Source organism: Aedes albopictus, chromosome 3, assembly GCF_035046485.1.
Source record: "Aedes albopictus strain Foshan chromosome 3, AalbF5, whole genome shotgun sequence".
NCBI lineage: Eukaryota > Metazoa > Arthropoda > Insecta > Diptera > Culicidae > Aedes > Aedes albopictus.
In genome coordinates this window covers 410,863,177-410,881,895 of record NC_085138.1, presented here as the reverse complement: position 1 = coordinate 410,881,895, position 18,719 = coordinate 410,863,177, and positions in this window count along the sequence as shown.

The following is an 18,719-nucleotide window of genomic DNA, read 5'->3' as shown; positions in this document are numbered from 1 at the left end:
TGTGTATATCGTGTGGCAGGCACGAAGATACTCTATGCCCAAGGAAGTCGAGGAAATTTCCTTTACGAAAAGATCCTGGACCGACCGGGAATCGAACCCGTCACCCTCAGCATGGTCATGCTGAATACCCGTGCGTTTACCGCCTCGGCTATATGGGTGTATTCCAGAATACACCCGATGGAAAATTTTCGAGAATATCTCCAGGAAAAACGAGACAACGAAAAGGCACAGTGTGAAATTGATTGACAAACTGGGGTTAAATTTGTGGCAAAATCGTCACCTCGGAATTTCTGCTCCAAATTTAATCGGCCTGATTTGGGTGGCTTTTGAGTCAGTTTGATTGTCTTTACCAGAACAAAATTTCTAAATATATCTCAAAGTTTATTTGGGAGGATTTGAAAAACATCTTCCACCTTTTTGTATGTAAATTTAGTTGCTGGTAAATGGATCGTCGATTCCGGGTCATTTGGCCGAATGCCATTTGGCCGAACATCATTTGATCGGAAGAATCATTTGGTCAAACGTCGTTTCCCGAAAAATCATTGACCTGAAGTGACCAAAGCCACAGACAAACAGATGTAACATCTAGAACAATTTTCGTGAAAATCCATCGCCCACTTCACACTACCATCACCTGGTGGAGATGTTTCACGAAACACTGCGTTGTGCAATATCGTCAACAGAAGGCGCTATAGTGTGAAACGTCAAACGCAAAGAAAAACGATGCGCACGCCTCTGGTTGTGAAAGCCACAACTATGAAGATTTGAAAAGATCGTTAAAAGCGAGGTCGATGGAAATTTCACAAGTGTTACGTCTGTTTGTCTGTGGAAAAGCTATTGGCTGCTATGATGCTTCCTAAATCCTTTTGAGTTCTTTTGATGATTCGGCCAAACGACATTTGGTCAAATCACCGGACACCATATTGTTTTTTTTTTCTTTCTATTTGCTAAGACATAGAAAGTTGTTTTATTATTTGACAGGCATCTATGATTATCATTAGTGAGCTTGATTCCTGGTATAAAACTCTGTCTGACTTTTTTTGTTTGCCAATGAACGATTTAAAGAATCAACTATCAAGCATCACAAGCTCACTTGTAAGATCTTTTTGTTACTGTCTGAAGCTGTCTAAATCTATAATTATGGACATAAATTTTTTGTCTAGATATATGAAAAATGTGTGTTTCACTTTAAGCAAAGAAAAACATTTATTTGTTTTATGGACCATTATTTCCAACAAACATCTCTTCTATTTGAAAAGAAAACAGTTTTAACCACTGCCTTCTTGTTCCAGACTGCACATCGCCTTCGTATATTTACTCGATTTTAAAAATCAAAAACAAAATATTTTTGAGAAAATTGCGTACAAACCAAAAAAAACATTAAATTATCGAGAGACTATATCAGTTGTTGCGTGAATATTGTACTAAACTAATACTTTTAAAATACACATAATGTCGAGATTTTCGGAAGAAATTAACCTTAATTCACTCATAGACACACATACACACTGAACAGTTTTCTTCGACAACCCACTAAATTCATCTTATTTATACCAAAACACTATCGACTGCTACAGTAGCGACCGCATACAACAAAATACATAAATAGAATAATCAAAAGGATGATTTTGATCTGGCTCTGTAAATATAGGAACACACACATAAGCGTCAGCAAAGTTTAAACAAAAGCAAACTAAAACAAAAAACCTGTATAGATAAATGTTATAGCGAGTATTCCGATATTTCTAAAGAAAACAACGTCAGAAACCAATTAAAGCAACCGCGTGATGAACCAAAGGTTTGCACGCGAAAGCTACAAACAAAAACAAAAAAAACAATGACAGCTGAATATTGGCGTCAAAGCAAGCTCTGAAAAGTGCTGTGTGCTTTTTCCCTCTTTCACTCGATGATAGACACGAAAGCAGAACAAAACAAAACAAAAAATCGGCGAACGTGAACATATAGAACCATTCAAATACTGTTGCCATTCTATATTCATAATTATTCTTGTTATAAAACTACACACAGACATACACTAAACACATACACCTGCGAACACAGCAGCAAGAGGGACGGCGAATAAATACACTTACGCATGTACGGTTACATTTTAAGAACAAGTATTACAATTTTTGACCGCAGCAAATATCCCACTGAAACGCGGAAGGATCGATGGGCGAACAATAGAGTAAGCAGGTAGGCAGCACTTTGTAAAAAAAATCCAGGTGATTATGTTCTGTTCCGATTGGCAACCCGACAACGAGTTGCCAAAACTACTGTTTGTAAAAATATTTGACACAAATTTCCGGAATAAACCGCGTGTAAACTGTATTGCAGCGTGACAGATAGGGTCCACGCTGCGATTGGAAAATCCAGAGAAGTTTTTTAGCCGTAGTTGATCGTTTCATAGAAATATTGGGAGTATATAGAGGATACTATTAATTAAGCAGATACAAGTGATTGCATTTATTGTCCCCTCGAAACCCACCCCTCGACTCCGGCTTGACGCACAGGCGGGAGCGTTACCTTTGAGAACAAAAATGTCAGCAGTATAGGAGTGCGACTTTTATTGTTTGTATACACACCACCTTCACACATCCACACATACACAAATATATAGTCTGTTTTAGTGATATTGAACGCAGTGCAGAGTTTTTATAAATTGTACATCTCGGTAGCGCAAGATGATGCCGCTGCATAGGAGGAAGCTACTAGCAAAAACGTTTTACCGAAGAGGTTGGAGGAAGAAAGATGGCACGGAAAACAATTACTACCGTGACTATAACATGGGAGACGTATTAAGAAAATCCAATAAAAAAAGCAAATGCATTTTCCCCGTATTTATCTGTGTTTTAGGACAGAAGAAGTTGAAGAAAAGCTAACTGGAAGAAATAAAAACAAAACAGTTTGATAGAGGAAAATAAGAACAAACTGAACAAGAAACAACTTATATAATGGGTAAAACAACCAGAGCAAAACTTCTCCGGGGAGAAGAAAAACATAACAGTTAAGCATGGGCAAAAGCATGTATATATACGAGTGATCGAAATGCACTTACGAGAAAATTTTAGATTAAAAAAATGAAGTATAAAAAATTGTGTTCACTCACCTGACGATAGTGACCGATATCACCAGGATCCATGTGTTACCTATAGGGCAGACAAAGAGACAGAGAAATCTTTATTACAAAACACAATACTTACTTATTCCAAGCTTCTGGGGAGAGACTTTCTAATGCCGTTTTTCTTTTTTAACCTGGGTTGGAACTGGATTGGCGGAAAATGTGTAAACAAACAACGTCAAACAAACTTTAGTACAAGCGAAACGGAAGTCGGGTTGGGGTTGAAACTGTGATCTGATCCAGTTCCAACCCAGGTTGGAACTGGATAATAAAGAAAAACGGCATAAGCTTACAGGATATCATTAGTAACCTGCGTACATTTTATTCAAACTTGACGTAGCAGAAAGTTTAGAAATTCACCAATTCCCTCAGAAACTCCAGAATTTTTTTTCGTGGATTGCAAATTCTGGAAGATTCCTTCAGGAATTTCGTCGTAGATTACTTCAAGATTTTTTTTTAATTCGAACGCTCCTATAGAAATTCTTCGGAAAATTATGTTTTTAAATTTTGAAAAATGTATTGATTTTTTGATATTATATGAAGGAGCAACTTTTCCTGAGCCACTATGATTTTTTTCAATCAATTTCAAAGAAAATTTTGGAATCACTTTTGACAGATGACCAACTGCCTGACAGCTCCTCCCAGTACAAAATTTGACGAGGGGTTATTCGGCAAATAGCTCCTATGCAAACGTCAAATAAGTATTGAAATAGGTTTCCAGATATCAAAATTCCTGAAAATTTTGATTTCGACTCAGTTTGGCATGCAGATTCAGAATATAGATTTATCTCAACACCGCTAAAGAAGCCAATTTCTTCGGAAATTACTTTAGTGATTCCTAAAGGAATTCCTTCGTGAATGCTTCAAGGGATTTTTATATGATTCCCTCAGGTTTTTTTTAGGTAAGATTCTTCGCAGTAATACTTGTGCTCATTCTACGGATGGGGTGACGTGATAAATGCCGGAGCCGTATATAGAGGTGAGAAATCTCGACTTATTTGATTTACACTGCGAGTCACTTGATTCGTGTCGAGAATTCTCACCTCTGTGGAGAATCCTCTCAGGATTCTGTGGAAAATCCTGCAGGATTCTGCAAAGCATATTCTCAGGATTCTGAAGCAGAATCCTCTTATTCTTTTAAGTTTTCTCCCGTTGTCAGATTTTCCCGGGGATTTTCGGAAATAATCTCGGGATTTCTATAAAAGATGCAGTTTTGTCAGAAACTCTTTCCTGTTTCTCCAGCAATTTCGTTCAATATTTTTACTGAAATTTTTCATAAAAAACCATCGGGAATTTAAAAAAAAAATCTCTTAAATTTTGAGTTTCTCCAGGTATCCCTTAAGAATGCCTACCTGCCCATGTATTTCGTAGAAATTCCTCCAAAGATCCTTATAAGAGCCTAAAGAGGGGGCTGTTTGAAACTAGTCTACGGATTTCTTCAAATTTTTTTTATAAATTTCTTCTTCAGGGATTTTTAAGGAAAATTTTTCTTCATTCCAGGAATATTATCACATTTGGGATTTATCCTGAAACTTTTCAAGAAAATTCACAAGAAATTGTTCTAGAAATTATTCTAACCCCCTAAAGTTAGGGAAATTCCTCCAAATATGCAATTCCAGGAGATTTTTTTAATGGAGATTCTGAGATTGTTATCAGTGCTGGGAAATATCACGGAGCTCGTTCTGCGGAGTCAAAACCATGCCAATCACAGCTACCCATGGTGATAGCTGCAAAACCGTTCGCTACTGTAATCTAGTTTGTTGAAATTCATTAGTAACCATGTGTTGCTACGGTAGCTCACTACAGTAGGGCACTGCACTGTTTTGATTTTGTATGGGATTTTGACGTTTCTTGGCCTTGTTGTTTACTAAATTTCTGTAAGAGTGAAATAGAAGGAGAAAATTTCTTGCAGTGCCCTGTAGATCACTAGGTTGTTGAGGGCAAATCATTTACTTCCTGGTTTACTTCACTTTTCATTGGTTTTCCGGTTTTTCGTTATGGTGCACCGCGCGGCCACAGTCGCCGTAACAATCGTGCTTTTTTGATCTGGACTTCTGACCCGATGAAACACACCGACTTCATCAACAGCGTTTTGAGGGATTAAACGAGCTCCTCTAGTTGGATCGGGATATTCTGGGACACGGTTTCGGGGATTTCCAGGTGGGGTTTTGGTGATAAGTTGAGAAGCCTTCGCTGGAGGAATCGGTCAGGTGCAGAAAGTCACTTTAGCGCAAAAACGGGATTTTCATCCTGCTGAATCATAGATTATGCCTTGAGAGGAACGATGCATGGGGGCTATAAAAAGAAAGCCTTCGTTTTATGAACCAGACGGGCTATCGGTAATGGGTTCTCGGGGAGTAAGATCTTTCGGGTACGATGGGTCAGCGACAGGTCCTACTGATGAATCGAGATCCACCGATCTTTGGTAACTTCCGTGAAATATTCTTAAAGATGCATCGGCTATCCTTGAAATACATATCTCACAATATTGAAAGACAAAAATCACCCACAAGGGATTACAAATTTCGAGCAAATGGAACTGAGGTCCGCGTTAAGTCCGTCAGTACGTCAAACGAATTTCAATGAAACTCAATTGGAGCTCCCGCGCTAAAGCTGTTACCGTAGCAATCTATTAGAACGCCTACTGTATTGTTTCAAACACATTTCTTCCGGTTGTAAAAAGACAGCGAATCAATCATCAAATTCAAGCAAACTACTGTTACCATTCCCAGCACTTATTGTTATAGACATTCTTCAAGACATTCTTCTAATGCTTACTTTTAGAAATACAGAAATATTTCCATTAACTTTTTCAGAAATCATCATTGAATTTTCTCCACAGGTTCGTTCAGATATTATATTGTACAGTTGACTCTCTACATCTCGATATTGAAGGGACCATCGAGATAGGGAGAGATCGAATTCAAGAACCAATTTGAAATGCACACTAAATTGAAAAACCGTCCGTATCTAGGAAAAACCATCAACAAACAAATGTCACTTCGCTTTCCCAGAATGTTTTGCTTCTAAGAAACGAGATCTAGCAACCTGTAAAAACGGGCATATCGACATATGGAGAAAAAATCTAGAACATAAACGGACGAGATCGCATCGAGATAGAGAGATATCGAGATAAGGAGGTACCGACATGTAGAAAGGTAACTGTATGCAGATTGAAGGGACCGACCATCGAGATATGGAGAGATATCGAGATGTAGAACATCGACATGTGGAGAGTCGACTGTATATGTATTCAGAGATTCTCTCAGGCATTTATGTTTATATTCCTCTACAAAGGGATTGCTTAGAATACATTCAGTCCCTTTCTTCAGGGACTCTTTTAGAAATTTTCCGGTTATGCTTCAGGGGTTTCTCCAAAGAATAACTCAACCATTCCTGTAGAAACTACTGCAAAATCTGTTCCTTGGCATTTATCAAGGAATTTTTCAAGAAATTCGTCTATGAATATCTTTGGATAGTTCTCCAGTTCTACAAAATTCTTGCAAAGATTCTTCCAAAAGAACTTTTTTTTTCAAACTTCTTCAGTGACTCTCTTAAGAAGCCCTTCAGGATTTCTTCCAGATTTTTTTCAGAAATTGTATAATAAATCCTTCTAAGAATTCCTCCACGTGTAACTCCAAGAGGGCTTCCAAGGATTCCTTCGGAAAATTCTCCAAGGATCCCTCAGATATTTATTGAGGATCTCTGCAGACATTTTTGAATAGACTTCTTCAGAAGTTCCTCTACGGGTTTCTCCAGAAATCTCAGAAAAAAATTCTTTGGAATTAATTTCAAAGTTCCTGCAAAGCTTTTCATTTTTTTTTCAAGAAATTTAGAAGGGATCTAGAGCTAACGTCAGCAATTGCTTCGGGAATTTTTGTCCGGCAAACCCCACGGAAAATTTTCAAGAATTTCTTCTGGGAATCTCCAAAGGAGCTTTTTTTAATATTCTATCATACAGTCTTCCAGGGATTTCTCTAAAAATTGCTCATGAATTTCTTTCGAGAATTGTTCCAGTATTGTTTGTAATTTCTGAAAAAAAAACTTCAGAAAGAATCCCTGGAAGCTATTCGAACAGGAACCTTTTAAGGAATTCCTCGAGGTATTTTTAAGGAACTTCAAAACAGAATCCCTTCAAGAACTTCCAAAGGAATTATTTAAGGAATTTCTTAAAGAAATCATAAACGACTCTCTATAGGATTTTTTCAAAAAAAAATCCGTATGAATTTTAGATAAACTCCGTGGTAGAACTTTTATAGAGTTCCCTTTCTGAAATTCCTGGAAAAAAAATCTGAAAAAAAAACCCCTAAAGGAATTTCTGAGGAAATTTCCTGTAGAATCCATGTTATAATCTCGGAAGAACTTTTGAATGAATCTTCATAAAAGTTTGTTGTTTTTTTTTAGGAAAATTCCTTGAAGAACACTTTGAACACTTTGAGTCCTGGGGCAATCTGTGGACATTTTGATGAAGTGATTAACTGGAGACATGCTACTTTATAGATCCCTTGAAAAAAATCTTGAAATATGACTAAAGAAATTTATGTTAAAAAGGCCTAGGTAATATTTCTGAATTGATTTCTTGAAGTATCCGTGCAGAAAAACATGGAGGAAATCCTGAAGCAATCTTTATTTTTCTCCTAAACCATGGGGGGATAATCTGCTCAACAGACACCTAAACAGGAAGGTGCAGGTACATAGTGTGAGGTTAAGGACCGTCTTCTACAACAAAAGTAAAAGCCAGGACTTTTTTTTTCTTCGACCTAGTTATCAAGAAGGTATTGTTTAAGAGACAGGAATCTCAATATGAACCTCTGTATGAGCTACTGCAAATCTCTAGAGGAGTTCCTGTCTGAATCACTGAATGCAATAATGTTAGAATCTCTGTATGAATTCTATCAAAGTTTTTTAGTTCTAGTTCCGGACGAAGTTTCTGGGCATATGCCTGTGGAAATTTTCAATTGGATCCATAGAGTAATTCCTGGACAAAGCACTGGTGGAAAGAAATATCCGACTTTTCTCATGTCACTCCATTCACAGAATGTGCAAAACTGTGGAGCGGACCTGGTGTGATAGTTAGAACACTAGACTATCACGCCGAGGACCTGGGATCGAATCCCACTCCCGACAAACTCGCTAAATGTGAGTTCTTCCTTCGGAAGGGAAGTAAAGCGTGGGTCCCGTGATGAACTAGCCTAGGGCTAAAAATCTCGTTAATACAGATAAAAAAAATGTGCAAAACTATCTAGGAGATCTCCAGAAAAAAAGCTTCGAGAATTTCTCCGAAGTTTTTTTTTAAAGATGCTTCTAGGAATTCCTTTGCGGATTCCTTAAGGAATTCCGTCGAACACTCCTTTAAGAATTTCTTAATGACTCTCTTTGAGGATACTGCTAAAAATTATTTCGGAAATGCCTTTAAGAATACTTTCAAGAAACCTCCAGCAAAAACTTCTAGGATTTTCCCGAAAATTTCGACGAGTATTCCTTCAGGAATTTTTTCATAGATTCCTCCATAAACTTCATCGGAGATTCTTCCAGAAATTTCTTCGGGGGTTCAATTCAAAATTCTTGCAATGTTTTCTGTATTGAGGTAGTTTACGTTTTCCACGGGAGTTCTCTTGAAGAATCGGACTTCACTCTACGTTGGTTCTGACCATAATGGCTTGTGCTTTATTCATGATATTTCTTAGACCTACTTAATTACTAACACATACAAAGTTGGATTGGGGAGGGGCTTGGACGATCATACGATCGATGTGTCTTAGAACTGCGGTCAGTCCAGACCGTGGGACCGCACCGCACATGCAATGCTGACACGACGAAACTCGATCAGTTCATAAACATTCAACTCCATCGAATGCTTATCGCAGCAGCATGGCATGGCAAGTGTTGTCAGGAATACTGGATATACCACACCTTCCCCCTTATGAAAATGATGGATGGTACAGTAGTCATTTTATTATTAAGTTGTCGTCCAAACCTCTCTTATTATATATGTTACAATGTATTGTATTTTATATATTATTTAAATGATTATAAATGTATTCGATATTTTTATAAAATAGTTCCTTACACAGAAGTTAGATAAACAATAATTGGATAAAATTGAATCATAGATAATACAACAAATAGTTCTATAAGAGATAATAAATTGGAATAAAAATATAAAATTATAACTTTTAGGAATGTAATTTTTAATTTATATAGATGGATATCATCCTCCTTCCTCACAAAAATGTTGTTCCACAATATTTTCTTAATCGGTTCTTATGAACTGTCTGTTCTTTATTAGGACTTTTCAAATCTCGTATGATTGCATTTGGTGTATTTATTTTTGTAACTTCATATGGTTCTATTCTTAAATTTCCTAATTTATGATGTGCATTATTCTCTAACCATACTAAATCTCCTACTGCTAACTGTAGTGGTTTTGTGTTAACATTGTAATTATTCACTCGTTTCTTTTTACTTTTTTCAATACAAGATTGTGCCAGTTGATAAGCTCTGCTAAGTTTGAAATGTAATTCTTTGGATTATATATTGGTGTTGGTTTGTTTTGTACAGAATTTGGCATTGGACATGGTTTACCAAAAATCAATTCAAAAGGTGAGAATATTGTGTCAATACTTGGAAGCGTATTATAAGCAAAAGCATAATATTGGATTATTTCATCCCAGTCATTTTTGGATTCGTTCAAAAATGTTCTTAGATATTCGTTTAATGTTCTGTGGTTCCTCTCAAGCATACCAATAGTTTGAGGATGATATGCTGTTGAACATTTGTGTTCGATATTCAGGAATGTTGATACATCTTTGAAAATTTCATTTTTAAATTCTGTGCCCATGTCTGTTTTAATAGACTGTATGGGTCCATATATAAGAAATAAGCTATCAACAAATTTTCTAGCTATTGTCGAAGCTTTCTTGTCCATCATTGGTATTAGAATGATGTATTTACTAAATTCACACTGTAGCGATAATAAATATCTATTACCATTGTTTGTGATTGGTAATGGTCCTACAGTATCTATTTCAACTGTATGAAAAGGTTGTGGAGGTGTATCAGTTTTTATTAATTGTTCTTTTGGATTTTTGAAAGTTTTGTTTTGTTGACAGAATGAACAATTCTGTACATATTCTCGTATACTTTGTCGCATGTTTTTCCAATAGTAAAAAGGTTTTAGTTTTTTATACAATTTCAGTTGTCCAGGATGTCCTGCGATTTTTGTATTGTGATTGTTAAACAATATTTCTTGAATTTCATTGTCATGCTCAATTGTTTTGGGCGCTTTATAAATCAATATTTCAACTTTCTCGAGAAATTTTGTTCCTATTTCTTTGAAAGTTGGTAATGGAATAATTTCAAATATGGGGTCACTATCTGTTAATGCTACTTTCGGGCTGCAGTCCCATAGCATCGATTCTAATCCTGAAAACATTAGCTCGAATGCTAAGTCCTCTTTTGGATTGATATGACTAGTCATTTCTTTAATTAACTTTTTTCGATTCTTTGACGTCAGTTTAAAATTAATTTCATAGTTTTTTCCCCTTTTTGAAGTACTCGTTATTAGCTTAGGCAGGTTATGCGTTTCTTCGGGATTGACAACTTCGTAAATACGGTTGGCCATTCCGTTTTCACTTGAGTTGGTCATCGCTCTGGTTTGTACTGCCATGATAGCTACTTGTTTAAGATCATCTGAGCTTAGATTGATTCTGGATAAAGCATCCGCACAAACATTTGATTGACCCTTGATAAATTCTATATCGAAATCATATTCATCCAAGTCAAGTCGCATTCTAGTTAACTTTTGACTCGGGTTCTTTTTGGTGTACAAATACGTTAGAGGTTTATGATCAGTTTTAATTGTAAAACGTGTGCCAAACAAATATGGCTGGAAATGATTAACTGCCCAATGAATTGCAGTTAATTCTTTTTCAATTACTGGTTTATGTGCTTCACCTTTAGTAAATGACTTACTGGCGAAAGCAATTGGCAACTCATCTTCACCATGTTTCTGTGAAAGTACGGCTCCACACGCTTTATCCGAAGCGTCTGTAGTTAGAATGAAAGGTTGTTTGAGATCAGGATATTGCAAGATATTTGGTTCAGTAAGTGATCTCTTCAACTTGTCGAATGAACTTTGGCATTCTTCCGTCCATTCAAATTTAACGTGTTTTCTTAATAATTTATTTAAAGGTGCTGCTATTTGCGCAAAATTTTTAATAAATTTACGATAATAGTTGCAAAATGCAACAAATCGTCTCACATCATCTGCAGTTTTGCAAACTGGATAGTTAATAATTGCTTCAAACTTTGAAGAATCAGGGAGGATGCCTTTATCGGAAATATTGTGCCCTAAATAGGTTACTTCCTTCTTGAAAAAATTGCATTTACCTGGGTTCAGTTTCAAATTATATTTACGTAATCGTTCAAAAACTTTACGCAAATTATTCAGATGGTGCTCTGTAGAACAACCTATGACGATGATATCGTCAATATACAAAAATGCAACTTCCGGATTCAGACCTGTCATAGCAATGGTCATCATCCTTTGAAAGCTATTGGGTGAAATTTTTAGACCAAAAGGTAAACGTTTATACTGGTAACGTCCATTTTCAGTACTGAAAGCTGTATATTGTCTTGATTTTTCATCAAGAGGAATTTGCAAAAATCCGGACATTAAGTCCAATGTGGAAAACCATTTTGCTCGACCCAATTGATCAAGAATGTCATCAATACGGGTTAACGGAAATTTATCGGCAAGTATTTGTTTGTTCAGCTGTCGGAAATCGACAACTAAACGCCATTTCTTCTCGCTATTTGTACCTTTTTTCGGAACAAGTCAAATAGGAGAGTTGTAACTGGAAGTAGATGTTTCGATTAAATCGTTATCTAATAATTTTTTCACTTGCTTATTAATTTCCTCTTTCTGACTATGCGGGGTACGATAAGGTTTAATGTAAACCGGTGTATCGTCCGTTACAGAAATTTTTTGTTGATAAAAATTATTTTCAGATAATTTCTCATTATCTAGTGCAAAGATATCAGAAAACTCCTCAATCAGTTGAGTAAGTTTTACTTTTTCATTGATCGGAATATTGTCTGTATCAATTTTTTGAAAAATTTCTTTTGACCTGTCTTCAACATTTTTGGTTTTTGTTATGTTCAATATTGAATAATCATTTAAACTTTCAAAATCAACTTGTGGATTTTCCGGAATAGTTACAGAATATGAATTAGAATTGACAATTTTGACGTAAGTATTGTCTTTGTTCACAATAGAATTGGCAATGAATACTCCAGGAATCAATTCCTTTGATTTAATTACACAATCTTCTTTGATATTGTCTATTTTAAATTTCCTTATGACTTCACAACGGGAAGGTATAACAATTTGGTTGTGAATAGTGTCTTCCATTGGAATTTCAAAAACTTTTTCTCTGGTCCGCACTTCTAATACGTATGAATCAAAATGTATACTGCATTTATAATTGTTCAAAAAATCTTTTCCCAGGATACCATCCGACGGTATGGGAAAATTTGTTTCAACTAATTGGAAAGGAAAGTTAGTTAAAATATTACCATCAAAATTTAAATTAGTTGTTGCAATTCCAACTGTTTTGACGGTTCCGTCTGTAACACCACGAATAATACATCTCGTTGAGGGATCTATTAAGTAATTTTGATCGACTAAATCTGCTTTTAGTATTGAAATATCTGCGGCTGTATCTAGTATGAAAGTACATTCAGTATTAGCAATTTCAACAAATGATTTCACAAAATTTCCTCCAGCAAAATCTATGGAGTATATATTCTTTATTGTTGTCTGGCTTCCCTCAGCGGCAATGCATTTTGATTTGCTCGCTGAGGCGCCTGAGCGTTTCCTGGTCATTTTCTGCTTGAATCTGACGAACATTTCGGTAATCACAGGAGTGATTGTGATTTCCTCTTCGTCCACGGTTTTGTCCACGATTAAAGTTGTAATCACCATTGTTATACTCACGATGATTGTTTTGAGAACGTGTTTGACCATGTTGGTAATAACCACGTCTTCCTCGGCTTCTGAAATTATTGCCTCGACCACGACCATTTGGTCCATTTCTGTTTCGAGTAAAATGGAGCACTGAATTTGTCGGCGAGACACAATTTTCCAAAGTTTTTTGAATTGCATCTCCAATGGTGTTGAAAGACGATGCTTTTAAAATTAGTTTGATTTCTGGGTTATTGGTCCCAGCTATTAAACTCTCAACCCCTGCTTTTGTAGCCATTTTGCACGCTACATCAGCGGGAATTTTCTGTTGAATGTATAAACTGTTCAGCTTTGTCGTTAACGTTTCGATTTCATTGCAAAAAGTATCTGCTTGACCTCTTTGCTTGACATTTTTCATCTTGGCTATTATAGTTTCCGGTGTTTGACGAGAGACACATTTTTGTTCTACCGACTGTACCAATAAAGCTGGATCATCATTTAATTGTCCTTGTAAGGCCTGTCTTGCTTGTCCAGCAAGCCTTGTTTTTAGAAATTTGAACAAAGTGGGATGCTGATTTGCTGGTGTCAGTTCTATTAGCAAATTAGCAGCATCCACAAATGCTTCTGTTTTTTCAGGGTTCCCATCAAAAACTTCCACAAGCGTTGAAGCTTGTTTGATGTCGAATGCCATTTTTTGGTGGCTGTTTTTGAAAAGAGTTGTAAATTTAATGAAGCTTTTCGCGATTGTTTTGAATTTAGGCAAACTTGGCTGGTTCAATCTTGTTTCAATAAAAGTAATAATGCTATTTTTTAAATCTTCTGCCACTTTTATAACATATTCTGCCGTTGTTTTTTCTGTGTTCTTCACTAATAATAAGATCTGCTTATAAATTTGCTCAGTAATTTTCTGCTTTTCGTGCAGTGTTGAGCGTAAATAACACCTGTTTGGCGATTTATTAAAATTTGCCAAAATCGTTTGAAGTTTTCTTAACTCTGATTCGACCATCACCCTGACCGATAATGTCACTCACCGGAATGTCGTCGCCTACCCATGCAAACTTTCTCCACTCACCATGGTTGGTAATTGATGATTGGGGGCTCCGTTTCAACTTCGTTGCTCGTGTGCATGTGGACTACACCTGGTTCAATGCCGCGATTGACCTTGCTGCTATTTTTGATGCTCTTCGTTTTTCACGTTTCATGAAAAGTACGTATAACGTAACTGCCAACTGTAGTCCAACGATCACTAAAATAACTACAATCTTCCATTCGTGTGCTAACAACATCTCTGTGTGCTGATCCTGGTTATTGATGATTGTAATATCCGAATCACCGTTTTGTTCAGTCTTTGGGTTGGACTTTTGATTACCCATTTTGATGGTGACGACGGCTCGGTGTAAAAGTTTTCAATTGCGATTCACTAATTGCACAACAGCCTCGGTTTGCACTATACTTCAAGTGTCACATAATGGTTTATAGTTTATTTCTTCACTATCAAACGGTGGCTTCTAACACTTTTCACTACGATTTTTCACGGTTCGCCATGAGGTAGTTTACGTTTTCCACGGGAGTTCTCTTGAAGAATCGGACTTCACTCTACGTTGGTTCTGACCATAATGGCTTGTGCTTTATTCATGATATTTCTTAGACCTACTTAATTACTAACACATACAAAGTTGGATTGGGGAGGGGCTTGGACGATCATACGATCGATGTGTCTTAGAACTGCGGTCAGTCCAGACCGTGGGACCGCACCGCACATGCAATGCTGACACGACGAAACTCGATCAGTTCATAAACATTCAACTCCATCGAATGCTTATCGCAGCAGCATGGCATGGCAAGTGTTGTCAGGAATACTGGATATACCACAGTATAACTTCCTTCATTATTATTTTTTTTTTTTTTTGGAAGACCTACATGAGTTCCGTCTCAGAATCCCTTCAAGAATTTAGTCTGGGATGCCTCCAAGAATCCCTTAAGATTTTTTTTCTGGGATTTCTCCACGTACATGAACTTTCGGGGATTCCTCTGGGTTTAATTTGGGATTTCCTTCGAGTACTCCTCCTGAAATGCCTTCGGAGATTTCTCCAGGAATCCCTTCGGAGATTCCATCAGGGATTCCTCCTTGGCGGATTTCTCTAGCTAGGAGTTCTTTGATAATTCCTCCAGGAATTCTTTGGAGGATTTCTTCAGTAATAAATTTGAGGATTTCTTCAGGAATTTCTTTGTGCACTGCTCCAGGAATTTATGCGATGATCTTTCAGGAATTCCTTCGAAGATTCCTCCAGAAATTCATTCGTAGATTCTTCCTAGAATTCTTTTGAGGATTCCCCAAGGAATTCCTTTAATGATTTCTCCACCATGGGCCATCCCTGGGGGAATCACTTGAGGGTTCCCTGAGTGAATTTCTTGAAGATGCTCTGAGGTAATTTCTTGAGGAATCCCTGAAGAAATTTATTGAGTAATCGCTAAGTAAATTATTTAAATAATCCGTGTGGAAGCTTCGTGAGTTATACACAAGGGAATTCCTTAAGGAGGCTCTGAGGTAATTTCTTCAGGAATCGCTGAGGAAATTCCTTAAGAAATCCATGCGGAAATATCTTAAGGAGTCCCCGAAGATTTTTTTTTCGTAGTTCCCTGCCAAAATTTCATGAGTGATCCCTAAGGGAATTCCTTAAAGATTATCTGAGAAAATTTCTTGAGAACTCTTTATGGATTCTCTGAGGAAATTCTTTCAGGAACTCCTGAGCGAATTTCTCGAGTAACCTCTGTGGGAATTCCTTGAGGGTTCTCTAGGGAAAATTCTTAAAGGATGGAGGGAATTTTTTTAGTATTCTGAGTGGAAATGTCTTGAGTAATCTCTGAGGATTTTTTTTAGGATTCCCTGAAGAAATTCCATTGCGTTTCTCTGAAAAAAAAATCTAGGGTGTTCTTGGGGAATTCCTGGAGAAATATCTGGAAGAATTCTCGGAGAAATTTTCGGTGGAATTCCCTGAGACATGATTATCTGGACGAATTTCAGAGGAATTTTTGGATGAACTCCTAGAAAAATTTCTTAGGGGATTCACGAAGGAAATTCTGTAAGAATTCCCGGAAGAGCTTCTGGGCGAATTCCAAGGGGAGTTTCTAGAGGAATTCCCAGAGGACTTTTTGGACGAATTTCTTAAAGAATTTCCGGACGAATTTCTGGAAGCATTCCCTGAGGAAATTCTGGAGAAATTGCTGAAGAAATTTCTGAAGAAACTCTGAAAGAAATTTCTGGAGGAATTTCCAGAAGAATTTCTGCAAATTTTCAAGAGGAGTTTTATGAATAATTCCCGGAGATATTTAGCAAAAATTTCTGGAGGAATTCCTTGAGCAATTTTTAGAGGAGTTAAGGGAGAAATGTTTAGAGAAATTCCCGTAGGAATTTCTGAAGAAATTTTCGGAAGAATTTGTGATGGAATTTTTATTGGAGTTTCCGAGGGAGCTTTTTGATGAATTTCCTGAAAAAATCTTGAACTATTTCTGGAGGAATTTCCGGAGCGATTCCCAGAGGAATTTCTGGAGGAACTCGCGGATGGATTTCAGAGGAATTTTTGGATGAATTCCTAGAGGAATTTCTTAGGGGGTTCACGAAAGAATATCTGAAAGAATTCCCGGAGGAATTTCTGAGCCAATTCCAAGAGATTCCTCTAGAGGAATTCTCAGAGGACTTTTTGGACGAATTTCTCACCAATTTCGAATTGGACGTATTTCTGGAGAAATTGCTGAAGAAATTTCTGTAGGAATATCCAGAGGAATTTCTGCAAAATTCTATGAGGGATTGCATGAATAATTATCGGAGAAATTTTGTAAAAAAAATCTGGAAGAATTCCTTGAGTAATTTTGAGAGGATTTAACGGAAAAATGTTTAGAGAAATTCCCGTACGAATTTCTAAAGGAATTTTCGGAAAAATTTGTGAAAGAATTTCTAAAGGAAAGGGAATTTTTAGATGAATTTCCGAAAAAAAAACTCTTGAAATATTTCTGGGGGAATTTCTGGAGCGATTCCCAGAGGAATTTCTGGAGGAATAACAGAAGGAATGTCTGTATGCATACCCGGAGGAGCTTCTGGAGGAATTCCGAGGGAATACCAGGAGGATTTTTTGGGGGAGTTATTTGAGGAATTTGCTGAAGTATTTCTGGAGGTATTCCAACAGGAATTTCTAGGGGAATTCACAGAAGAACTTCTGGAGGAATTCCTAGATTAATTTCTGGAAGAATTCCCGGAAGAATTTCTGCAGGAATTCCCGAAGGAATTTTTGGACGAATTCCCGGATGAGTTTCTGAGGGACCCCGTAGAGGAGTTTCTTGGGGAATTCCCAGATAAATTTCTGGAGGTATTTCAAGAAGAATTTCTTAAAAAATTTCCTGAGGAATTTCTGAAGAAATTTCCGAGGGAATTTCTGGAGGAATCCCCAGAAGGTTTGCCGGAGGAGTTTCTGGAGGACCTCGCGGAGGAGTTTCTTGAAGAATTTCTGGAGGAACTTTTGATGAATTTTTGAGAAAATTTATGAATGGCTAGACAGAAGGTATTCTTGGAGGAATTACTGGAAGAATTCCCTGAGAAATTTCTGAAGAAATTCACGAAGGAATTTGTGGAGGAATATCCGGAGAATTTTTTGTAACAATTGTTACAGAATTTCTGGAGGATTTCCCAGAGTAATATCTGGGGGAATTCCTGGGTGTTTTTCTGGAGGTATTCCCAGAGAAATTTCGTAAGAAATTTCCGGAGTAATTTCTCGAGGAATCCTCGTAGTAATTTCTAGTTTGATTCTTGGAAGAATTTTTGGATCAATTTATTGAAGAATTCCCGGCGGAATATCTAGATTAATTCTGAGAAGAATTTCAGGACGGAGCCCGGAATTACCGGGGGAATTTCAGTATAAATTCCTATAAGAATGTCTGGAAAAATTCCCAGAAGGCTTTCTGGAGATAGTGCCAGAGGAATTTTTGAAGGAATTTCTCGAAGAATTCACAGAGGAATTTCTGGAATCATTCTCGGGAAAAAAACGGTTAATTCCCGTAAGGATTTCTGGAGGAATTCCATTTTTGAGGAGTTCCCATAGAAATGCAGTTAGTCATTCCCTGAGGAATTTCTACGGAAATTTTGACTCACGGGAGTTTCTGTTGAAGAAACTTCACATGAATTTCGATTTGAAAGGATCCCTGAACTAATCGAATAAAATAATCCTGGAAGAACGCTTCGAGCTACTTCCCAAGAAATTCCTGGAGCAATTCCTGGAGGCACTTCTGTAGGAATATCACAAGAATAATTAACGAAAAATTGTGTAATCCATCGGAGAAAAGGAGGAATTTCTGAACTGTTTGGAACAGTTTGCTGTCATGCGATGCTGTCATGTAACTAGTGGTTACTTAGGTACCAAATATTTTAAGTCAACCTCTGAATAGATGAGCGATGGAGAGACAACGGATTCTAACGTCTGTTTCTCTATGATTATATACTTGCACATCGTTCATATGTTCATATGTACGATTAAAATAATCGTTTCTTCTGTTTGCCTTTGGTTAAGCCGTTACGTTTATGTTAAGATCAATTTGTTCTGGCTCATCAAAATCATAGCAGATTATGGAAGAACACAGACG